This window comes from Diabrotica undecimpunctata, chromosome 5, assembly GCF_040954645.1.
Source record: "Diabrotica undecimpunctata isolate CICGRU chromosome 5, icDiaUnde3, whole genome shotgun sequence".
Lineage (NCBI taxonomy): Eukaryota > Metazoa > Arthropoda > Insecta > Coleoptera > Chrysomelidae > Diabrotica > Diabrotica undecimpunctata.
In genome coordinates this window covers 80,987,488-81,014,361 of record NC_092807.1, presented here as the reverse complement: position 1 = coordinate 81,014,361, position 26,874 = coordinate 80,987,488, and the positions used below count along the sequence as shown (strand labels likewise).

The window sequence follows — 26,874 nt, the reverse complement described above, 5'->3', positions numbered from 1 at the left end:
AGACAAAAATAAGCCTCGACAGATCTTGCAAGTTGGATGTTCAGGAGAAACACACGTAAGTTAATTAATATTTATTATTTTTATCAAATTTATCAAAGTTTATCAAATTCAAAAACTAGGTATTTTTTAATCATTCAATTATACACGGTGCTCCCACATATCATGTCAATATTTTAATAGTGTATATTATAGTTTAAGTATTATACAAGTTAACAGTATTGTAATTGCCATGGTACTTGACCTTGGTTTGTCATAAAATACTCAGCATACTCATCTCTGATGGCCCTTGCCTCCATAGATGCTTTTCGTGGAATATTCGTAAGAGCTAAAAACGAATCACTCGGTTGGGGATATCTTCTCCAAGAACCTGGTTCTATTGTTCCTGTTTCCAAATCTTCCTTATCAAATGTTCCTGGAGGATTGTAATTACTTGTGATTTTTGAATTTTTTCCTAAGTAATTATGAAGCAAAACGCATGTTAATACTATTTTTTCGGCCTTCTCTGGTTGTAATAACATCGGTTTACGAAGTACGCGAAAAACAGCTGCAAGTATCCCAAAAACATTTTCAACCACCCTACGTGCTCTACATAACCGGTAATTAAACACTCGATTTTTTGAGTGTTTTTCTTGATGCCCACTATATGGCTTCATTATAGCAGTTGTCAAGGGAAAGACATAATCCGCTACAAGAATATAGGGTACAGGTAATTGCCTATCAGGTAGCCTACAATTTTGTGGGCGATTTAACGCAGAATCCTCCATCAATTTATGAAAAGATGTACTCTTAAATACACCTCCGTATAAAATACGTCCCTGATAGCCCACACTTGCATAAAGGAAGTTATAGTTTGCATTTAAAATTGCAAATAATACAATGCTAAATTTACCTTTATAATTATAAAATTCACTACTACTATGCATGGGTGCTTCGATTACTACATCCTTGCCATCCATGGCACCAAGGCAGTGAGGAAAATTCCAAATCTTTTCATAATCATCACTAATCCTTTTCCATTCGGCTTCATTTGTGGGTATCTGAAAATAAAAATAAAATTGCAAAGTTTCAATTGAATTTGCATAGAAAATTTACTTTGATGTTTTTTTTTTCAGGAATCTGACTCTTCACAGTCTTCAGTATATGAAAGTGAACCCGATGACACTGACACTATCCCTAGCGAGAGACAACAGACAATCGATATTGAAACAATGCAGAATATGGAAGAACATACTGAGGTGACTACTGATGAACTTAATACGTCTTCTATAACGGAAAGGAAAAAGGGAAAGTAAAGGACAATAAGAAAACTTCTGAATTGACTACAATAAACAAAGCTTATAAACAGAAGGATATATTACAAAATATGGAGCGTAGGAATGAAGAAATGTACAACATAGTCACATCATTACAGAAGGATCGACTACAAAAATCACACAATAAACCTGATAAATTTGATATAATAGGTGAATTGGTAGCTCAAAAATTGAGGAGTCTACTCACACCCTATGCCCAGTCCACAGTAGAACATCTAATTCACAATCTATTATATGACGCTGAAATGGGCAAGTATAGTGAACCCAAGAAGCCACCACTATTCCAGGTACAACGCCAAATGGAAGAATTTATTCGGTTTCCCACATGATTTTCTGGTTCTTTGTGCTCAAATCCACTTAGTCTCAACACAAATTTTCACTCAACTCCATCCAACTCAAACTCACAACATTTGTACTCAAATCCTCCCAGCATTGACACACGTTCATACTCAAATCCACCCAGCGCTGACCCACAAAATTCTTACTTACATCCACCAAACACCAACACACAACCTTTATTTTCACATCCACCTAGTATTGACACAGAGCTTTCTCAGTATTCAGATCAAGAAAACGAACGAAACTGATGATAAACTTTTTGAATGAAAAAACAATTAGACTCGTCATTATTTTGTATGTAGTATGTACCTATCGTCAATTTCTTTTGTATTAAACATTTAATCAATAAATATGGAGTTTATTTTATAGGATATTAACAGAAAAATAGTAATGAAAAAAGTTAAACGTACCTGTACAAAACCACTAAGACTGTTAATTAGAGTTTTATATACTTCAGGTATTATTACAGATATTGATTGCTTTGATACTTTTGAAAGATACATTAGGCTGTGGTAGGAATCACCTGTTGCTAAAAATCTTAAAGTGATTGCTAACCTTTCTGTTACACTTATAGCATTTCTAAAGTAAGTATGTTTTTTTGCAACTGCAGGACCAACAAGGCAGATCAGATTCTCAAAATCTTCGGTGGACACTCTTAAAAAAATTTTTAAGCTTGATCGAATTTCACCACTTAGTCTTTGTCTATCGAACAACTTTTTCGCATTTTTAGGCTTGGTCTAATCCAAAAACGTTTGGGTTTTCTTTTAGCAACCTGGGATGATGATGAGAGCAAAAAAACAACTTGCGGCTAGCAAAAAATCTTCAGTTTCATTTTTTTCTTGATTAAAACGCCACATGGTTAACCAACACTAATCACAACAACAACGTCACCAACTGAATTTTGTTTTTATATTTTGTTGTTCTGGTGTGGACAGTTTGTCTCAATTTTGTTTTGTCTTTTGACGACAAACTTTGTCGCCGGTTTATTGTGTTTTTTTTTTTCAGAATTGTGTTTTCGTTTTATCTGCTTGATCTGGACCCGGCATAGTGTTTTCGAATTGGGTCTTGAGTGTTTCTCCTGCAAGCTTGTTGTTTAGATGTTTGGTTGATGGGGTGTAGAGGTAGTTCGCGTGCGTAATAGAATACTATACTTTATACTTGCACCCTAAGTAACGCTAAATGAACTAGCAAATACTGAAGGTCAGATAATCTCAGGATCTCCTGACCAGAGATACATTGCAAACAATTCCATTAAACTTAAAATCAAGATAGCGACTGACGCAACGGCTGAATTCAGTCCGAATTTAAAATTACATTACTATTGATCACCGCTAAAGGTAATAATAATAAAATTTGGAGCAGCTTGTCATGCAAGGTCAAATGCTATCCCGACTGGACCAAAGAACACAAAAAAAAACATCACCAAAAGAACACCAAGAAAAAGAAGAACATTATATTTGTCACCACACCAATTCTCAATGGCTGCTGTAAAAAAATTTAAAAACAAACCTCCTCATATATCATCAGAAAATAAACAAACGACCCTTACCCTTAAATATTTTTCATGTTTATGACTATTATTGATTTAGAAGACCTTAGAGACCTTAGAGACCTTAGCCAGAAGGTTACACGAACTTTACTTTTTATTCATTTAGAAGATCACATCGAGTCGTTTGACTCAGGCATCTTAGAGACCAAGGGCTATACAAAGACATAGACTATCACTGCCAAAGTGGGATACGGTAAAAGAGATAATCTTATAAGTGAACTCAGCTGGAGGGTATTTTATGATTCTGAAAACTTTCTTGTGAAGTTTTGAATATTTAGCAATAGTCAACTAGACGTGCCTGCGGACGAGTACATAGCAGTTTCAGAACCATTTTACCAGCATAGTAGTTCAAAATTCTATATCTGCAACCTAGATAGAATACGCTGGTGATGGCCTATGGTGGAGTACTTGCCTAAATATAATATATATAAATAATAAATAAATTAATATAATAATTATAATAATAAAAAATATAATAATAAAAAATTAGGATAAATAAATATATATAAATATAATATAATAATTTACTTACATTATCCTTTTCTATTTGTTTTAAACGTTTCAACGTTTGGCATTCCTTTTCCCAGATAGCTGTAGCTTCCTCCGTGGCTATTGTTAGTTGTTGCCCTGGAAACCATCAGGGTCTTCTAACTCTAATGCCACAAGTTGGTGGAAGAAATACGTATATACGGTTCCCTTCCATCGGCATACCTTTTTTGGTTTTCTGTTTTGCGAGACATGCCATTGCATTTCACTTATATATATTTATATATTTATATATATATATATATATATATATATATATATATATATATATATATATATATATATATATACATACATACATACATTTATATATATATATATATATATATATATACATATATTTATATATATATATATATATATATATATATATATATATATATATATATATATATATATATATATATATGCATAATATATAGACATTTTCAAATGGTTCTGAAACTGTTTTCTTGTGGTATGATTCTAAATTCGATTCAAAATCCTAAATAATCCTTTTTTTTAGAACGTGTTCCCGAGTGGAAATCTATCAAAAACGTCAAATTTTTTATAGATAAAAATGTAATTTTCATTGCTATCAATTGTAACTTAATCCCATATAAACACAATACATAACATTTTTAAGTAATTATATCTAACTAGACAAAACAGAATGCGGTACTGAAGCAAAAATAACTTAAAAAAAAGAGAATCTTTTGGTGTAATTGTTGTGATAATGTTTTTACAGTTACAGAATAATTTGCTGGAAAGACGTTAATAACTCTTTCTACGGTTAATTGCGGGCTTAAATTGAAACTGGGAACAGTATTGATGACGCGATGAAAACACCAAGTATCAGGGCAGCACTTAGGAATGCTGACTGCTGCAAGACTTTTTTAGGATTGATTATAAATTATAAGATATTCTTTATAAACATTGTTTTTATTATGTTTTTCGGGATAGGTACATAAAGAAGCTTTTTTGGATTTCTGTAATAGGAATCTTTCTTAAACATTGACGATATCGGGCTGGTAAGGATAAATCGACCAACTGAAACATCTACTGGTTCAAATAGGAGTAATTAATAATATAGAAACAAACACAAAAAATATGAGTTATTTTATTGTGTTAAGTCAATACCTTAGTTTCGTTGTAGGTTTGTTTAGACTAGTTACTGTGATATAAAATGGTGAAAATATTAACTACTATTATAGTTAACTAAAACTAACTAAGTATGTACTTAATTAACTAGTATAGCACGTACAAGAGAAAAATACACAGAGAGAGAGAGAGAGAGAGAGAGAGAGAGAGAATATTAAAAATTCCGTGTATTAATCATTATTCACTATGCAAGATCGAGAGTCCTACAACTATTTTAGTTGATTTCAGTTAAGTAACACTAATAGTGTTTTAAGCATCTTAGTATCCTTTATTTAATTTGACATTACTTATTGCTAAGTTTATGCTGATAAACTGGTTCGGGTAGTGGATACTAAAAAGTACTTAGAACGGGACATAAACAAAGATTAGGCATTTAAAGACAAATGTTTAAAACTTCAGAAGAATTACTTGAAATTTATATTCTATAAGATATTCCCGAGATCAGCAACGATATAAGGCATATTCGATATTTAAACAGAAAGAAGAACAACTAATGTATGTTGCAGAAATGAGAATGCTTAGGTGGATGAATAGAGTGCCAAAAAGTATAAAATTTGTTAGGTTAGCACCAACTGCGGACAAAATTTTAAAATACAGATTAAGATGATTGGGGCACGCTTAACGCCAAAATGGTAATCACCCAATATGAACAACAGCTGAGTATGTAGTTAATAGTTGTCAAGGTTGTTGTTAAAAATGCCCATTTAAACATACAACTAATAGAGTAAAAGCACTTTTAACCTTGAACGTTGACCCTTAATTTCTGCATCCTTTGGTGATGTTTTATGAGTAATGAACAAAAATGTTTGTACTGCTTCTGAAAACTCTTGACTTTGGTTTGCAGGTCTTCTGCTATGATGGGATTCTGCTCCTGCTGTGATGCTCCTGCTTAAAAAAGTTACATATTCTTCATATCGTTGTCTTTCTTGTTCGTAGTAAGGGTAATCTTTGTATTTGGCATTGTATATTTTATTGTCTTTATCGTAGTTGTTTTCCTCTTGTTCGATATTAAAGAGCTCTTCTACGGTAAATCTGGGACCAGCATTTCGTTAAAAGCGAAAGTTTCTTTGTGATTGGAGTTTATTAAAGCCTGTTTTATGTGTGGGTTCACTTATGGGTGTTGACAATGATGACTGAGATGAAACTGATTTATGGATTTATGGACTGATTTGTTAATACTATTGGAATCTTAAGAGTTGGAATCTCACTCTTTAAATATTAGTAAATGACTTATGTTGCAAATGTATTTGAGTGGCTGTGGCCATTGCGGCTTGGGCAACTGGTAGTAGCGGGTGTATGTCTTTAGTGGCTCTGCTTCTGTGAAGTGGCAGATAATTTGTTAAAAGATAATAAAGACTAATTATGATATTTTTGGTATAACATATTATTTTCTTTCTGGATATATTGGATACAGAATGATGGGTACAGAATTGACATCATTATTTTTTTCTTTTAATAAAACCAATAGAAGGTTTTTTACAAAAATGGAAAAAAGTTACAGGCTTACTAAGAGGGGAAAAGTACGTCACGCTTCCTAGTATGTCGTGTACATAAATTTATTACTCAACTACCTCGACAAAAAATTATTAGAAATGAATACTGACCAAAACAATGACGAGTAATTCAATTTGAAAAACTCTTTTATAGCGACAAGAAATCTGGTTATTAAATACTATAATACAACAAATTGGGTGTGCAGTATTTCTCGTATTTCTCTAGTAATCGATTTCCGTTACAAATCGAAAGCTTTCGATTTATTCTTGAAACAAGCGGTAGAGACAAAGCTCAGAGAATTGTATAAAAAATATAAACAAAAAAGCCTCAACAAGGAAGCAACAAGGAAGTTAGATCTTCTTCTAGGCCCACTAGTGGCGACGACTGTTTTAAAATTTTGTCACTGTACAAGAAAAGGGTGCGCCATGACATGAACTGAATTGATATCTAGCAAAAGAATTAGAAGGCAGAAACGTCTTATCATTATGGAAAACAACCAGAATAAATATCCTACCATTGGTCGTTTGGCCAATGAGAACTTCCAGCAATTCCAGCTACGTTCATCCCAGCACAAAGGCTCTTCACCAGAGGGGCCTTGACCATGAGGAAACAAAGAATCCGGCTTAGCGAGGATTCAGTGGCTGCGATCCCTTGTGTCCAGTAATGAACAATAGATAAAATATTTTTAATTTAATTAAAGCATACTTATAATACGTTATTCTTCATGTTCTTCAAGTTCTGCATGTCCTAAAACCTAAAATACAACCATCAATTATTTTTTTCACTCATATACGCACTGCGTTAAAAAATATGAATTTTTTTAAGAGTAAAGGAGGTAAAAGGTTTTAGTTACCTTCATTTTTAACAATATCGACAGTTGTTATTAAGAAAATTTGATTCCAATTAAAAACTACGGTTTATATCATTCACAGCAACCGCAGTTTATACATACAGTAAAAGAAAAAGATTATGATAAACGGTCTGAATTTTGTGTTAACAGAGGTGTTCTCATTGGGGATTAGATGATTGGAGTAGATTCCAATTAAAAACTACGGTTTATATCATCCATGCAAAGCGTAGTTTGTACATACAGTGAATTTCTTATTAGGGATTAGACGTTTACAGTCAAAAATTCATTGTTTTGTCAGACTAGATTAAATATCGATGTACAGGCAAATTGTAAATTAATAGGAAATTAAAAAATATATAATAATATAATTTAATAATATTACTCCAAAATACTAATGAAATTCCAACTTTCATTTGAAAGAAGAAAGCTTATAGCGATTTTCAGTCTAACAAATGGAATAATTAATGAAAAGAAATTTAAATTAGAAGGTGGAGCATATTTTACCTCCTCCTCCTGGTTTAAATTCTCAGTTTAAATATAGGATAATATATATAACATTGAAATCTTCTAATTGAATTTAACTGAAACAATTTAAACATTAGAAACTCAAAACAAATAGAGATTTTTACACAATACATTGTACAAGGAAAGATGCCACTTGTAAAAACTAACGTAATTATTAAATTGGTCTAATAATAAATGATTTCGATGTTTAATTGTCAAGACAATTTGTAAAAGTACGGGACAGTACGGGACAAGAGCCTGTCCCGCCTCCATATGTCCTGAGTGAAACCCTAAATTCAATGTGATTTAAAATAGTTTTTGGAAGACACATGACTTTTTCATGGAATTGATGAGGATTTTCCTTTGGGGCTTAATGTAAATAGACGAAGACTTTTTAGAATTAAAATAAAAATTGAGATTTTACAAAAATAAAATAAAACAAAATATATTTTATAACGAATTTTCTTTAAAAAAAAATTAGTTACAAATAAATACATCCATTGAATAATTATTTAAACAATTGTTTTCTTAAAAGGAGTAACAAATATTTACGTATTTCCGATTTTATCATTAAAAAAAAAATGTCTATTTAAACGAACATTTACAATATATCAGTTATCCGCTCCTAGTTGATATTAACTTTACTCCCTGAGTTATTTTTATACAGAGATCGTCTGAGAGAAAGTCACGGGAAATTTACACTTGACTTTAATTAATACAACAATGTTTCATGTCCATTGCTGTCGTTTAAATTTGCTTTGTTTGTTTATCAATGGTAGCTGATTTGACACATACGTCAAAATATTGATCATGTCGACTTTATATAAATATCTGTAAGTTTCTGTTTAGGAATGAGAAAAAGAAAAAAAATCAAAGGCATTTTGGAGATAAAAATATAATAAATTTTAAATATAATAAAAGTTATTGTAGTTATATATGTTTTACTTTATAATATTGTACTTACAGTATAAGACAAAAAAAAATTCACTAAAATAAAAACCAAAATCAGTCTCAGAGTCCCATAAAAAATCGCAACAAAAAACTAGGAAAAAACTCATGATACTATCACATTAGGAAAACTATTTGGTCTTACACTTTGTGTACTAATATTAACATCAAATTCTAATTCTATATGTTTATGACAAAACACGTATTGTGTATATTCGATATGTTATTGGTTACTGATATGTGTTGTTATTTTTGTCTTAGTGGCTTCTTCTTTTAATGTTGTTAGCGAAATCCTACGTCATTCTACCGAGAACTTTGCAGTTGGTTTCATTATGTAAAATAAGAGTCCTTCTTTGATATTTTTAACCACCTCTTCTACATGACTGTAGGTGAATTTTTATACAAAATTCTATGTTAATTTTCTCATAAGTTTTTACATACATGAGATATCTAACTATCTAATTAAATCTACCGCGCCAGTGTAGCGAGTTTGTCATCTGGTACAATGATTTTTTTTTCTCGTTTATTTCATTAAAACTAAAACTCTTTTGTTTATTCGATGAAATAGTTTATCATCTAATTTTATTATTATTGGGTGTCAGTTATTAAATGAATATATGTAGTTTCTGACACATTTACCTTTTTTTCCAAGGTTCACGTACATTACTAATTTAAAATTTACTATTTTTAAAATTAATGACAAAAGTTTTTAATTATGTATTGATATTTATTATAGTATTTAATTAACTGAACATTCCACTTGTCATAATTACCAATGGGATTATAAACAAGACAATTTCACTATTATGATTCAGTGTGTTTGTCTTTTTAAAGACAAATTAAATGCTACCAGTTTTTTTCGGACAGGTATTCCCAAGTTGTAATAATAAAATGAACTATGCTTCAATAAAGTCGTCCCAATTTCTACAATATATTTTAAAATAAGTCCTTTCTTTTAAAATGCATAATATATATCTGAATTTTCATTATGGATGAGGATATACATAGAAATTCCACAGGAAAATTGTTTTAAACTCATATCCACAAGTATAATGAGAGGAGCATTATGTAGGTTAATATTAGATAGACATAAAAAACTTACCTCATTAAAAGTATTAAGAAGGTAGAACTTAGTAGACCTGCAAAATAATAAATAAATGTAACAAAGATGCAAAAATCTAAACGAGGGAGGCGACTATACATATTTATTTATAATACATCTAAATAAATAACACATCTCTTTAGAAACCTTCTTTCCTCTTAATTCACGTAGATGATAAATCAGTTGTTATAGACAGCTCTAGCTCTAGTAGTTTTTTTTTTTCTCAAGAAATTTCACACATTTTCTTATTACAATTTTGTAATTTGAAAATGTAGGCCTATTTTATTATTTATTGTTTACAATATATAGTTGACTGTGTTCTTTACAGTACCAACTTTAAAATTTTAGAGTTATCAAATAATCGGATTTGTGAGACAATTACTGTTACTGTCGTCAGTATTAACATATTAAACCCCACTACCTAGAACAAAATTCAAAAGATAATAATTAAAAAATCAGAGATGTACATTGTGTTCCAAGGGAGGAGATTTATAAAGAGATTGTATTATACGACAAATCTTATTAAATTTAAAGTAATCTTTATAGTAGATTTTTCGTTTGCTCGATGCAAAATAAAACATCCGATCCTTTAGTCCGTTTCTCTGTCCAGGGACACCCAAACCTCTGATAGATATAGAAAAACTAATGGTGACTTCAGATTTAGAACTAAAAGTTACGTGGTTGGAACATATGAAAGTTTGAAAATACATATTGTATATCACAGATATTAGGCACCCATTGCACATATATAGAATCACAGAACAGATACTTAAAGAAACGACGTGATTATGTGACCCGTGAATTGTTATAGAATGTACTTAATTAGTTGCTAATCAATCGGATACCGCAGCTTGACAAAGGATAGTTTATAATACACCTTATCTAGCTATCAGTATACAAGTAAATAAATTTTAAAAAGGAAAAGACCGTTAAGATTTGATTTCACGTATAGTGCGTCTGTGTGTCCGCTTATACGTATTTCGGCCTAATAGGCCTCTTCAGAACCGCTTTCACAGTCGCTCTGAACATGAAAATAAATCTATTCTGTCTTAGGAAGCAACTCTAACATGGCTTCGAATGGACGCAAATAGCGACATCTGATATATATCTGATATCTAATTTTCGGTTTCGAAAATTAGTTTACGGATTTTAAATCAATTTTGTCTAGCTTTTTTAAAACCGAAAGTAAAAGCATTCGCTTTCATAACTTCCAACCAAGTAATTTTTAATTCTAAAACTAAATTAGTTATTAGTTTTTCTATATCTCTCAGAGGTTTGGGTGTCCCTGGACAGAGAGACGGACTAAAGGATCGAATGTTTTATTTTGATCTGGTAAACGAAAAATCTACCATAAAGAATGGTTCAATTTTCATTAAGATTAGCCACATAATACAATCTCTTCAAAAATCTCTTTCTATATCACTTATACTACATTGTACAGCTCTGATTTTTTAAAAAGCTTTTGAATTTTGATCTTGTTAGTGGAGTTTAATATGTTATTAGGTCATGTTAAGGATGGTTGAAAGTATATCTGTGCCTTAATAGCACATTATGTGTACCTATCTTACAATGTTCCAGTATACGCGTTCTGATATCGTCTAAAATATGTGATTGGTTTTTTACTCATAAGCAATTTGACAAATAAGAACTTACTTTTCGTGAAGTACAACTCTAGTTCTACTGGGTCTTGAGACTTATTAAATACATTATTTTTTGTTGCTTTTTATAAGCTAAATTTTTGCTACAATTTTTTTTTATAAAATACGTACTTTTTGAGTTAAGTATTTGCGAAAAACCGTCCGAAATCCTGTTTTTTTTAATAAAATTTTCACTCACAAAAACTCAAAAACCATTGACTTACATTGACTTCTAGTGAAAAAACACTATAAAGCAAAAATTGATTTATTTTGAACGTATGTTTTTTGACCCCCAAGAAGGGGTGGCTTTCACAACCAAGTAAAAGGAACCCTGTGAAGAAGGCAAAAATGAAGTATAGGCTAAGAAAAACCTAAATCCAAATTTTCAAGAAAACCTGTCGTGGCGAGGAAAAATTACACCCCAAAACGGTCATTTACTGGCGTATGAATCCCTCTTCGGGATATAGTACAAAACCATAATTATGATTTTAGCCAGAAATTAAATTTAAAAATAAACCGGAAATATTTTATATATTGCCAGACATAATAGAATAAATAATACATGTGTATTGTTACGTGATGAGGCGTGTTCGCTTTGTATAAAACCGTAAGATAATAATGAGTCAAATATTTTACCAAGTCGTACTCACCAGTGAAAGTGGATTTGTGTAAAGCAGACCAACGGTAGATGCAACCTTTATTTATAAGGCAACTGATGAAAAAGTATAGGAATAAAGAAACAATCACTCATATGGTATTTATTGATCAGTATATCTAGAGTTTCCCGAGAGATTCTATAGTGGACGCCCAATAAGAAAAGAGTCCCATGTGAGCGTGTAAACATAATAAGAGATATATCTGAAGAGCACCATTAACTTTTGGGAAAAGTATGGGAAAAATTGAAAAATTTCATGTAAAAATAAGGTTGCATCACAGCTTAGTGTTTAGTTTGTATTTATTCTAATTAGTGTTGGATGAGATAACGGGGAAAATAGAGGGTTAAATTGCATGGTACTTAATGTATGCTGATGATATAGCATTATTAGAAAATACTGTAAAGAATATAGAACAAAGGACAAAGGACTAAGAAAAAAGAACAAAATACTGTAAGGAATTTAGAACAATTTAAGAAAATTATTTAGTAGGACAAATGAGTATGAGTATGAGTAGAGTATGTAGAATGTTCATCTTAAGACGAAGTTACTATTAGAAAAAAACTTTTAATAGTGAAAAGTAATAGTTTTAAATATATAGGATCAACATAACAGAATAATGACTAAATAGATGGAGATGCATGCGTAAAGTAAGGGCGGGATGAATGAAATGGATTGAGTCGAGTCGTGTCTTGTGTGACAAAAAGATTTCAATGAAACAAATGAAAAAAGAAAAGATGTTAAGTAGTTGAAAAGAAAGAAGGAGGAACAATGAGAATTCATGTGGCGGTAATAAGAAAGCTTAAATGGGTCAGTGGAGCGACGAAAAAGAGATGATTAAGAAAGAATATATCAGGGGAAGTCTAGCAGTGCTATTCTTCTTCTTCTTCTTTCTGTGCCCCATCCTTTAAGGACATTCGCAATCTTCACGGCCCATTTTACCCTGTCTGCCGCAGTTCTGAAGAGTTCTATTGTTGTTTTTCTGCTCCACTTCTTCAATTTTTCAACCAGGATGTACGTCGTCTCCCCCGTCCTATGTTTCGATCCACTTTCCCTTATATAACCAATCGCATCAACTCATATTTTTTATTTCCTAGTTCCTAGTTCCAATTTCCTAAAGGAAGTGGGAGGGGAAGACCAAAGAAGATACTAAGGTGGGATATGTTAGTAAAGGGATTGATAACCCAAGATGACACAAGAAAAAATTTATGGAAAAATGTAGTAGGGCTGACCCCAAATAGGGACAGAGGCAAAGATAATAATGCTGAAAAAGATAATTTTGTAAATTTAGATTGTTCCATTTTTTCTCAGTCATCATGTCATACCAAATATTATTAAATAAATTCTCAATTTGCCTCCGTTTAATGTTCGCTTTAAAATTAGTATGTTTACTTGATTATCTCCGATAATTGACGCAGATGATATTAACTATTTTAGTAGTACAAGATAAGAAAACTGCTAAAAATTTAAAGTACTAAAAATAACACCGGAGTTCGCTATAAATATCCACAATTAAACACTTTTTGACTATTTAACTGATAGTAGCTTATCTAAAAATAAACAAAAACAATTAGTATTATTTAACTGTATCATAAATACCACGCATTCGAAATAATTGACTCATGCAGTTTGCGTAAATTACATACGTAAGAACTGGTGATAATGGACAATCAGATTAGTTGCGATACTTTATTTTTAACAAATTTTTCCTATTTATACTTTTATTATCAATGAAACGAACAAAATGAAGAGTATAAAAGTGAAGAACTTATCATTAATTATACAAGTGTTCTTATTAAAGAGATGTTGATTTTCATAATAACCTATGACGTTTATCGTTTACGTCATCACGTTGTTACTCCTGGTTATGCTTTTTGTGTCATTTTTATTAGTTGTTACTGTATGCAATTTCTTTGAAACCGGAGAAAGTGTTATTTAAATAAAAATATTAAAGAACAATTATTATTTTCTTCACTGTACTGTTTTATAAACGAAGAGCTTTTCTCAGACGGTGTTAAATTTTACTTCACGAATATACTTTAAACTAATTGTATCAAGTAGTCAACATTCAAAAATAATATTGTTCCATAGAAAGACCCAGTGAGATGCAGTAATCTTGGCAGACAAAAATATATTCCACAAACAATAAATAAATACGAAAAAATATACAGTATGTTTGCCGGTTGTCTAACATCTCAACGCCATTCGATAAAAGTCATTGGGCTGAGTGACACCGAGTCGTAAGTTCCCATCTATTATGGTATTATTCATCGGACCCGATCCACTGGCGTAGTCTAATTTAAGTCGCAGATCCACTTATGAATGTAAAACTAGTACGTCAAACGTCCAGGCACGGATTAGGACTGTCAGGTCACATCCTGTTTCTAGTATCTCTTTTCGGTCAGCCAATATAAGTATGGCTCGGGCGGCCTAGATGCCTTTCGAAAACACGACCGGCTGTAATTGCTCAGTGATTTATGTGCAGTACAGTCATATTGCCGATGTTATATATATTTTCGGACTGTTAGACCCAAACCGTTCTTTAAAGGTAAGCGTCCACAGGCCTGCATCATACGCATCAGACGCATCGTACGCATCGGATTTTAGTTTGCCTTGTACAAAAACTTATGCTACTGCGTCCACTGATCCGCATTGTACGGATCGCATCATCGGCAATGCCGAAGCATTGCTTCCAGAGGCAACTTTTGCGATGCGTGCCGATGACATACGGAATTCCGATCAGTGCCAATCAGTGGACGCACTCCGCGCGCTCTGTTCGCAATTTTGTATGGTCGCAAGGTTCAGTGGAAGTTAACCTACGGCTATTTGCATTTGACGATCTAACAACATTCTGGTACCAATATTAATTACATATTTATTACACTTGCGTCGGCAAATACGATCGCTGCCGATACAGTGGACGCAGTATGAAAATTAATCCGATGCGTACGATGTGGACTTATGGACGCTTAGCTGCTTAATGTAAGTATTTTTTAAGGAAATGAAATTTGCAGTGCTTTGTTTTTAGAACTTTAGAATTTAGAAAAATATCGTATTCCTATGAGAGGGAGAGAGAGACAGATGGAGAGGGAGAGAGATGAAATAATTAAAACAACTTTACGATGATGGTGATTGTAATACGAAGATGGTATAGATTTATCAGATATCGAAGGAAGAAAAAAATATATTTCGTAAGTAATATATATATATATATATATATATATATATATATATATATATATATATATATATACATTAATACTATTACAAAAATTAATATTAAACTCACCAGTCTTCCGGATTGAACCGCGTTGATTTCCATTGCGCCGAGCTTTTGACATCCTCTCTAATGTCTTCTTTAGGGCTTCCGAGATCTCAGTGTCCCTAACCCCCAGACACTACTACTCTGATCACTATTCACTTCACTACTATGACTGGGAACAGGGGACGGTTTATTTATACCGTCAATGGTGACGAGGCCTATGTGGGGGTTAGGCTGGGAATTGTCACGGGAGTTGGCGCGAACATTTCCGCCAGTCGGATTTTGATTCGAGGGTGGACGGGACGATATTTTTTTTATGAGAGGTCTCCATGTAGAAGGTAACCGTATGGCGTCATATCTTTTATTAAGACAATTTGGCCTTTTTTCTATTTCTATGGCTTCTCGGATAATTCTTGGTTGATAGAAGCGGATAAGGGCTATGGCTCTGGAGTTTTTAAAATCAATTTTGTGACCTGTATGAAGATGGTGTTGACCTAGAGCTGAAATTGAATCGGAATTGCGAACAGAAATGGAATGTTCATAAATCCTATTATGGATTCTGCGATTTATTTGGCCTATATAGGATCGGGGACAGTCTACACAAGGAATTGCATAAACTCCGTGCTGTTCAATTGGAATGTTGTCTTTGATTCATCGGACAAGGGATGAAAGTTTTTGTTGGGGGGTAAATAGTGTTTTTATTCCTCTTGATTTAAGAATTTTGTGGATTTTGTCAGTGACACCTTTGATGTAAGGAAGAAAAGCTTTCATATGATAAGAGTCTGAGTCTTTGGATTGAGATTGAGTGGGAGATTGATGTCTGTGGATGCTCCTATTGATGTGATGATAAATATATATATATATATATATATATATATATATATATATATATATATATATATATATATATATATATATATATATGTGTGTGTGGTGGGATCGTTTGGGACTTGTTTGTATTCTGTGGAATTGGGAAGTTCGAACATTTTGTCGAAATAATTAGAAGAGTTGAGAATGACGGTGGCATTACCTTTATCGGTCGGAAGGATAACAATGTCAGGGTTGTTATAAAGTTCTTTGAGAGCAATTCTTTCTGAAAGACTGATATTTGACGGTGGGGGTTTGGAACTACGGAGAATTCTGGCGACATCTTGTCTGGCAATTTCGGTTTGGTCGGAAGAAAGATGAGAAATAGCTTCTTCAGTTTGACAAATAATTTTCTCTGTTGGGATGGAAAGAGGAGTGACAGAAAAATTGTCGTGCTGTAGAAGTGTTTGCCTTATTGAATTGATTTCGGGAGTGATCCTTTCCCAAATTAACATGCTCCTTTTCTAACTTTGCTGCACCGAACTGAAGACGACCAATAGTCAGAAATACGTATATACGGTTGCCTTTCATCCATATATATATATATATATATATATATATATATATATATATATATATATATATATATATATATGTTATATGTGAAAATAGTCACCTTGAACCACTCAAGGGTTACCGACACTTTGGTTTCGCAATATCAGTTCCTATTTTATCATCCTTTCAGCAAGCGTTCCCATCGAGATATCTGACCATGCACGGACATCAAACTCTGACCAAAGCTGGCCTTTCGTGGGAAAGGCCGACCCCACATTTTGTAGAAAGATTATAAATTTAGGACTTTAGCATTATTGTTCACTCGTCATTTAAGTTTGTTGCTAATAACATATTTGTATTATAATTTTATTTGCTTCATTTTATCGTAGAACAAAGTGTAACTTTTAATTGTGAAATAAATCTTTTTTAAAAAGACAATCAAGAAGTTAGTGATTTAACATTTGGCGCAGTCAGTAGGATCCGGTTAACGTTGTTAGAACAAGGAAACTCACTAGCAACGGCGGATCCCTATCCCTCAACGGAAAAAGGACCTAGAGCCGTCCTCATTCAACTGGATACTACGAAAGAAAAACCTGGTGAAGCCTGTGGTAGCAGATCCCGTTAGAAAACAAGACGTCCTCGATGTTTCTGTTAATGGAAGTTATTGAATCATCTCGTTTTTACTATTTTAATATTTGCAAACATACCGTACATACATTATAATATTTTCAATTTATAATCTTGACTATACAGAAAGTCAAGCCAAGTTGATTATCTAATAAGGAATTTTTTTTTAAATACTTTTATTATTTTATCATTGTTATTTATGCATTTAATTGATTTTATAGTATATTTTCACCGATATTTTACTATATTTTACTTTATTTTGCCACATTTACTTAATTTTACCATATTTTACTTGATTTTACTACATTTTATTTTATTTTACCATATTTACTTTTCGTATATTTTGTTTTTATACTTCCACTGACATATTTTTATCAAAATGCCTGAAACACGTTCACAATCCCAAGTTGAAATTGAACCCTACAAACTTTCAGAAATATTTTCCATAATTCCTGAGTTTGAAGGAGACCCAATCTCTCTTCCAACATTCTGAGACACATGTGATTGCACGATTAAAATGTCTTCGGGAGACCAACGTATCTTATTAACGATTCACATTAAAAATAAACTAAGAGATAGCAGCTCAACTAATAAACTCTAGAAAACCAACTTCATATACAGACATCAAAAATTTATTAAACCTTCATTTCGGAGATAGTAGCGATCTCACTTCTTTAATTCATGACCTAACCTTCACCATCACCCTTAACCTTTTTCAACAGACTACAAGTTCTAAATGCAAACATGCACGCCCAATCCAAAAATCAGGCCTAACACAAGAGCAAAAGATCGCCCAATACACGTTAATTGACTCTATATCTTTGAATACTCTTTTAACTGGACTAGAACCCCGCTTAGGACAAATAATTAGGGCTAGTTACCCTAAGATCATATTGAAGCCAGTAACCGTATCCGACGTGAACTTCGGTCATCGTATTTCCAATCACAAAAATCAAATAAAGATAGCCAAAATCATCCAAAACCTTCCCAACCGATGAGAAGAACCTCATCTAATTTTTCTAAATGCACAAGTCGTGGTCGTATTGGCTATTTAAGTAGCGAATGTCGCTCATCAAGTTTTCCTTCCTACCAAAATCAATATAACGGTAGACCACAAAACTACCAAAATAACCAAAACCAATACCCTTCCAATCAATATAATGGTAGACCACAAAATTACCCAAGTAGTCAAAACCAATACTCTTCCAATCAAAAAAATTTAAACCCACAGAGATCGAACTTCCCTTCCTAAAAATCAACCGCCGAATCGCCCCTCTGTTATTCAGAGAAACCCAAATTTCCAAAATTTTCAGCAAAGAGCCCATGTCTTTAATGAATACCCTGATGATCTCGTAGAATCTTATGAAGATTATTAGACAAAAAATGATCTTTAGACTGACTATTTTTACGATTATAACAATGATACATCTGATTATATCAATGATACACCTGATACAGAAAATTATCAGGATTTTCTTTCGCTACCCAATCAGAACCATCCTCCAGTACATACGAATCTTTCAACCGATATTATGAACGTACAACAATAAATCCAAGCCCTCAATTTGGACAATTTAGATCCAAATGTGAATTTCCCCGAACAGAAATTCCTGTAAGTCCCTTTCACACAATGAGCTCTAAAAACTTATATTATATCAATGACGCTACGAATACTTTTAAACTTCTAATTGACACCGGTGCAGGAATTACAGTTTTCAAAGAGAATACTGCACGAAATTACCATACCCGATCCCCAGAAAATGTTACCATTCAAGGCATAACCGACGAAAAACTCTTAATTATAGAATCTGTCCTTATTCCCTTTACGGATGACAACTCTCACAAAGTTTCCATTTTTAATCTAGACATTGACTTTGACGACATAATAGGCCTAGATTTCCTAGACCATTACGGATGTATAATAGACCTTAAAACCAGACAACTTCATACAAACTTTAAAACTCGTACCCTGCATAAAGTTATATAAGAGACACATAAACCCACAGAAAATATACCGGTGACATTTCCTACAAAAATAGTACCGCCAAATAATTTTCAAACATATCCGAAATCAAACACAAACATTAAAGCTCAACAAAATAGCAGCTCACTTCACGAAAACACTCATGATCAACAAATACACATCCCAAGACCAGAGAAAAAATGAATAAAAGAAAAAATAAAATAAATTTCGATTGATAGCCGAACAGAACAAATATTCAAATTAAAATGCAACCTATCCAATACAGACGCAATATTATGATCCCAAGAAATAGAAAAAGTTCGAATTCCTCACGCATTAGTCCATGTAGATGAAAATGGAGACTTTTTAACTTCCGTCATTAATGCTAATGCAATGCCAAAAATAATCGAATTTTCGAATATTTCCATCGAACCTATAGAAAACTTACGACGAAAATCACAGCGAAAATCCAATTATAAACAGAGAACAAATAATTAAAGAACAACTGAGAATTGACCACTTAAACTCAGAAGAAAATGAACAAATTCTAAACATTTGTATGGAATTTTCAGATATATTTTACGTAGAAGTTGACAAGCTAACATTCACAAATGAAATTAAGCACGCAATCAAAACGAACAACGCGAAACCGATGTACACGAAATCTTACAGATATCCAGAGGATCATAAAGAAGAGGTAAAACACAAACCAACAAAATGCTGGAGCAAGGAATAAGTCAGCATAGCATACCGCCCTGGTCAAGTCCAGTGTGGGTGGTACCCAAAAAACTTGACGCATCTGGCAAACAGAAATGGAGAGTCGTTATTGACTATCGTAAACTTAATGAAGTTACAATAGAAGACCGTTATCCACTTCCACAAGTTTCAGAATTGAAATAAGTCAATTAGCTAAAGATGAGGACTCCATTATATCTTGAAAATTATCAATATGTTGAAATCAATTAATTATAAGACGTTCTATGAATATTTTAAGATTTAACATTTAATATGGATCTGCTTACATTCAACATCTTTGAGTCTTTGTCTTACTTTAAACACTTTACACCTATCAGCAAGCCAGTGATACCTAGTAATATTATCAACTTGTGATTGTTAAATCTTGACATTTCATGTAGAAACTGGTAAGTTTTGTTATGAATATTTTAAAAAGATAGTTACTTATAATATTTTTAAAGTAAATTAAATACGTTTTAAAAGTAGATCAGGATAAATAAAATGAAAAACAATAGAGGAAAATAGAAGCAACCAGCGAAATGATAATACTAATAATCGATTTATTTTCTTATCTATATTTCTTCCTTTTTTATAATTTAATTTTATTCTTAATTATATATTTTAGTCGCTCTTCATATTCATTGTCGACTACTAAAAGTTTTTATAGGATAACATTTTGAAATTATTTGTGCTAAAAATACACTTCCATACCAACCCAGAACTGGGTTACAAAATCTTTCATATGCAGATGATTACCAAATTCCTAGACATAAAAAATGACCAAAAATTAAACGATATAAAAATCAGCTTAATCAAGTTGAGCCATGTGAAAGTAAACTAAAACCAGTCCAAATATTTTTCCGTTCGAAAATTAGATATTAGTAAGTAGTATCGTTTGCATTAATAAAATGGTTTCTTTCATTTAAAAGTGCAATAAATTTTTACCAGCCATAGTGAATGTAAATATTTATAGTATTCATACATAGTAAGTGGGTCCATTAGAGAATTAAGTGTGTTAATAATATGGGTGATATTTTTAACTAGGTAGATCTACTGAAAATAATAATATGCCTTAAATATTATTTAGGGCATATTATTGAGGCCTAATAGGCCTATTCATCTTATAACATAACATCTCATAATAACATCTTTATCAACGTCTGTTTTGCCTTGCAATTCTTAGAAGGCACAGATTAAAGAAAAAAATCTGAATTTGGTTTCTAAAATTAGTTTACGGATTTTATATCAGATGTCGCTATTTGCGTTCATTCGAAGCCATGTTAGAGTTGCTTCCTAAGACAGAATAGATTTATTTTCACGTTATCTTAACTGTCTTTTCCTTTGTATTCCGATTTACTATGTACGAGTACCAGAAACCAATTCGCTAAGGATTTTTGCTTGGTTGAGGAGATATGTTGTGGAATGCAAATTTTAGATTCCCCATGTCTCTAATAACATCTTTATCAACGTCTGTTTTGCCTTGCAATTCTTAGAAGGCACAGATTAAAGCAAAAATCTGAATTTGGTTTCGAAAATTAGTTTACGGATTTCATTATAATTTTGAGCTGAATCGATTTAAGCTCCGCATAAAATATATAAATAAAAACACAAAGAAGTCCACAACAAAATAGATAACATAGTCAAATATATTAATTAATAAGAAAGTTATAAGCGTTCATAATATGTTAAATTAAATTAATATCTTATGTAATTCAGTAGCCGAAAGTAAATTTAAACCAGGCAAAATATAAAAAAACAACCAGTGTATCAATAAAGATGAGGAAGCATAAAAATAAACACAATCAACAAAAACCAGCACAAAGAATGTATAAAATTAGAATCCTTAGAAGGCAAGCATGACACTGTGATAAGCTTTACATTCTTTATATACTTGAAAGATAGAGGAAATGCATTTATTATTCTCTCCGTCCAAAAGCTATTCAACAAAGAACAGAAGAAAAACAATGTTCTTGACTGGCCGATTTCACATTTATTCATCTTTCTAAGGAAAATCTTAATGAGCACTTGGACTAAATTTAAGACAGAGAAAGAACAAATAAATAACTTTTACAATAAACTTAAGAAATTTTAATGCGTAAATCTAAGATATAAATGTGGGTCCATAGTACTACCATACAGACTTGGTGTGCGCAACGCAAGAGGAGATAATCTTATAGAATTATGTTAAGAACCATAATCTAGTAGTAACTATAATAATAATTATGTAGCGTTTTACCAATAAAACGAGCGGTTCTAATTTATGTAAATATATTTATTTATAAGTCTACAGTACGATAATATCTGATCAACTCAACTCCTAACAACGCTGCATATATATACCAAATGTATTATTCGAGAATCATCTGGAGTGGTCCATCTATACTCGCTTCATCGGTAGCGTCTCGAAGGCAGCCTTTATTGAGAACGCCATGGATTGTTTGTTGTAGATTCATCTTTTTAAGAATTGGGACACGTACCATGCGTCGGAGGTGTGCTAATTCATTACATTGCTTCCCTCTTACATCTGAACGTCCTGATTAGCAACTTTACATGAAGTTCCAGGATGGCGGAATCTCCAGCTCTGCATAAACCCCTCAGAAAGAAATAACAGTCTGCTGTCTTTGAAGGACACGAACTCTTCGGGTTAACGCAACACACAGTAATCCGTGCGCCGGTTTCAGTGAAAGATCACTTCAAGCATGCTTCTGACGATTTTTTAGTGCATAGCCTATCTTGGGTAAAACCAAATTCTTGATGTTATAATTGCACACGATTTTTTCAAATTAGTTAGAGCACGCCATATATCTTCGTAGTTTGACTTGTCTGTTCCTGATCACCATATACAGCAAAGATCGAGGACCATCTTCTAATCTCAGTACTCTTCCAACTTCAAGCTGCAGATTTTTTAACTCGTCCAAACGATCGAACTTCGTATAGAATACGAAGTATTCGTATAGTCATCCTTTAGTCATCCAATGTTTTTTGGCAACACATCGGGCTAGAGAGACGTTATGTGGAACACTAAGAAGATCCTACTGATCTTCTGTGGTCACACCGAATCAAAAACTCTTTCTCTCTGCGTAATGTGACATACATTCATTAAAGCTTGGTTGCCGTTCATCTTTGATCTCATGTTCATGAATGCTGTTCATTCTTAACTTTAGGCGGTCGACATATTCTTCGCTTGTTATATGTTCTTCGCTTGTTACATATTCTTCGGAAGATCTATAGCCAAACTCTAGGTCGCAGGGCAAACGAACTTCACGACCCAACATCAGGCAGGTTAAAGACTGGCCTGTAGTTTCATTAACGGCCGAGCGGTGGGCCATTAGGAATAAATAAATGTGCTGGTCCCAATCTCTCTAGTATTCTGATACAACTTTGGACATGTGTTTACTCATCGTTCGGTTTATCCTCTCGACCATTCCATCTGATTAAGAATGCACGGGTGTCGTTCTGGTTTTCTTGACACCAATCAATTTACAAACGTTTTGGAATAGGGTTGACTTGAAGTTTCGCCCTTGGTCTTAGTGAATCTCCAAGGGAACACTAAATAGGCCAAAGAATTCTTTAATAAGTACCTCTGCAATAGTAGCAGCTTTTTCATTTGGTATCGCATAGGCCTCAGTCCATTTTGTAATATAATCGTTTCTAGAAATCGACCAGCAATGTCGACTGCTACTTTTCCATAGGACTACCAACATTGTACTGTTTCATGAGTGCCCTCTTTTTACCAACTGAACCATTACCGGTTGCACACCGTTCACATTTCGGGCACCATCTTTTTACATCATCTTTACAGTTCACCCAATAAAACCATTCTCGAACCTTTTGCAGAATCTTCGTAATACCAAAGTTTTCACCTGATGCACCGTCATACAACTATCGCAATACTTCTGACACTTTACTTTTGGGTACAATCAACCGAAGCTTAGATTGTGTACCATCATCGTTCTCAAAGGTTTTATAGAGAAGATCGTTTTTTAGTACTAGGCAATTACATTGGCTCCAGTAAGCTGCGATTAATCATTACTAACGGTGGTTCTTCTCACAGGTAAAGTTGTTCGTCTAATTTTAGACAGTGATTACAATTTGCACTGCACGGCTGTCTCAAAAGAGCATCAGCATTTATGTAAACTTTTTTAATCCTGTGATCAATCTCGTAGTCATATTCTTGTAATCGTTCTAACCATCTTGCCATCTGGCCGTCTGGATTACTGAATTGTAGGAGCTATTTTAGCATTCACTACGCCTAACAATTTTCTCCTAGTAACGCAATAGTTTCTTTCTGGTTTCGACAAGACTTCTGACAAGTCTGCAAAATTAATCGATGACTTTCTCCTGCAAATCTTGGATTTTGGAGAGCATAGCTACTATTGCACTGTTGCTTTCATCGGTGTCCAATACAAGTGTTCCGCCTGTCAAGGGTAGCTTAAAATTTGATGCATTGATCAGAGCCATTACATGTTACATCTTCGGACTTAACATTAAATTCGCTGCCTACAATCATTGAAAGACCTCGTCTGATTGTTGGTATGCTCATCGAAGGATCTTTTCACCACAATTACATTATCTAAATAAACCAGGCATGTTTTCCATGTTAGACCTCTTTAAAACTGCCTCCATTAATCTTTCAAATGTGGCAGAAGCTTTACATAAACCAAAGGGCATAACCGTGAACTGCAAAGACCTGATCCTATCGAGAATGCAGTTTTTTTCGGATCAGCTGGCTCCATGTCTACTTGCCAATATCCACTTTTTGGATCGAGTGTGGAGAATCAACGACAACCAGAGAGAGTATCCAATGTATCGTCTATTCTGGGCAAAGGATAACTATCTTTCTTAGTTACTGCATTGAACTGGCGGTAGTCAATACAGAAACGCGTTGAACCATCTTTCTTCTTTACTAGAACTACTGGTGATATCCACGGACTGTTTGACTGTTCAAGTACCCCTTGTTTGTTCATATCTTTGATGATGTTTTCTGCTTCATCTCTTTTCGCAAATGGAAGTCATCTAGATTGTTGTCTGATTGGCTGAGCGTCTCCGGTATTAATTTTATGCGTTACTATGCTCGATTTCTCATTAGTATTCATAGAACAAATCGAAGCCACTGGAACACACTGTCCGATCAAAGTTCTTCTATTTAAATTAATAGCAGTTCCTTTTAAATTTGTAACTTTTACAGGAACGACTTCTCAAACTCTCATCAAAACTTTTGCCGTTAGGAACTCGGCATTGTCCACCTTCGACCATCCTTAAACTTCCCTCTCGGCAGTGACCATCAAGTCTGGTCATCAGAATTTTCTCACTATTGCCGGGTACTGTTACGTCACAAGTAGTTAGTAAGTTGATAACATCTTTATTGTCTTCATGAAACGGCAACTCTTCACCATAGATCTCGAGAATTCGATTTTTAACATTCAATACAGTCGCAACTTTTCTTAATAAATCCATCCCCAATATGAACTTGTCGGAGATCTCTGGAATTAATACTCTCTGTTTCAGTGTAGTCTGGTCAATGGATACTAACGTATTAGCCTCGCCAAATGTATTAATTAGCTCACCAGTTGCTGTTCTAAGCCTTACTGTGACAGATGATAATTTAAGATGGCCTCGTACTACTTCTGGACGTTCTTGTTGCACCCGTATCTACCAAAAACGATCTACATTTATTATTTATATGACCCTCGATGTACAAACTGGTGGTAATCTACAGGATTTTATACATTAGAAATGTGTTTCTTGTGACTGATATGTAAGTTTTAACTCTGTTATATATAAAGTTGATCCAAAAACGTTTTATTTTAAATTTACAAACCCTATATTAATTAATTAATAAATTAATTACTCTATTGTGCACTTTCCAACAGACTGGTTAAAACCAATGCCACTGATGTCTTAATATATTGTATATTGCGTCAAATCTCTGACTTAAATAATGTTGCAATTCTCACTTAATTAATATTATGTATTTTGTCTACGGTGACCAAAAGCAAACAAGAAAAGGAGAGACAGATCCCAAACTGATGACATCAAGCGAATGGCTGGTCACGAATGGATGCAAAAATCAACAAACGGAAATGAATAAACGCAGCTAAGGGAGGCTTACATCTGGCGATGGATGGAATAGCTGTTGATGATGATGATCTTGTCTATGCATTTATTTGGAGTGTACTCTCCAAATGAACGCATTAACAAAATACATAACGGTAATTAAGTGAGAACTGTAATATTAATTAAGTGAGACACAATATAGAATATATTGAGGCATCAGTAGCATCGGTTTTAGCCAGTCTGATGGGAACTGCACAATAGCTAGAAAAACGGGGACCATGGAAATACGAGATGTTCATAAAAACTCGGAATTTTTAAATTTTGTTGGTATACATACTAATATATGAATTATTATGTTGATATACATGCTCCTAAAGTCTAAAAAATTTGCAGCTGTATTCATTATTTACCTTGTCTCTGGTAGCCCCTAAGGTTCGACGGTTTTTGTGATCTCGGCGACTTTCATTTATTTAAAAAAATTGATAAAAGAATTTGTATTAAATTTTGCCTAAAAAATGAAATAAAATATGTGAAATGTTGACAAACATTCTATAACAAAATAAAAACAGTATTTTCAAGTGGTATAAGCGTTTCCAAGACGGTTGCGAAGACGTTGAAGGTTATGAACGCCACGGACGCCCAGCACATCAAGAACCGATGAAAACGTAAGAAAAGTAGCACAAATGGTTATGAATAACCGCCGAATCAGAATCAGCATAAGTCACTGATGAAGATTGCATATCGATTGGCTCATGCCATGACATTTTGTCAAACGGTTTGGGTATGAAACGCG

General features: G+C 33.1%; 1 protein-coding gene across 3 annotated transcripts in view; it reads right to left on the bottom strand.

Moving 5' to 3' along the window:
• klu (zinc finger protein klumpfuss) overlaps positions 1-26,874 on the bottom strand; it is a 319,177-nt gene that overhangs the window by 269,461 nt on the left and 22,842 nt on the right. For 2 of the 3 annotated variants that reach the window (XM_072532131.1, XM_072532130.1), the window contains exon 2: positions 9,786-9,822. The gene's annotated coding sequence lies outside the window, so the exon portion shown is untranslated. Of the gene's footprint in view, positions 1-889; positions 1,038-9,785; positions 9,823-26,874 lie in introns of all 3 variants that reach the window. The other variant, XM_072532132.1, reaches the window with a different exon arrangement.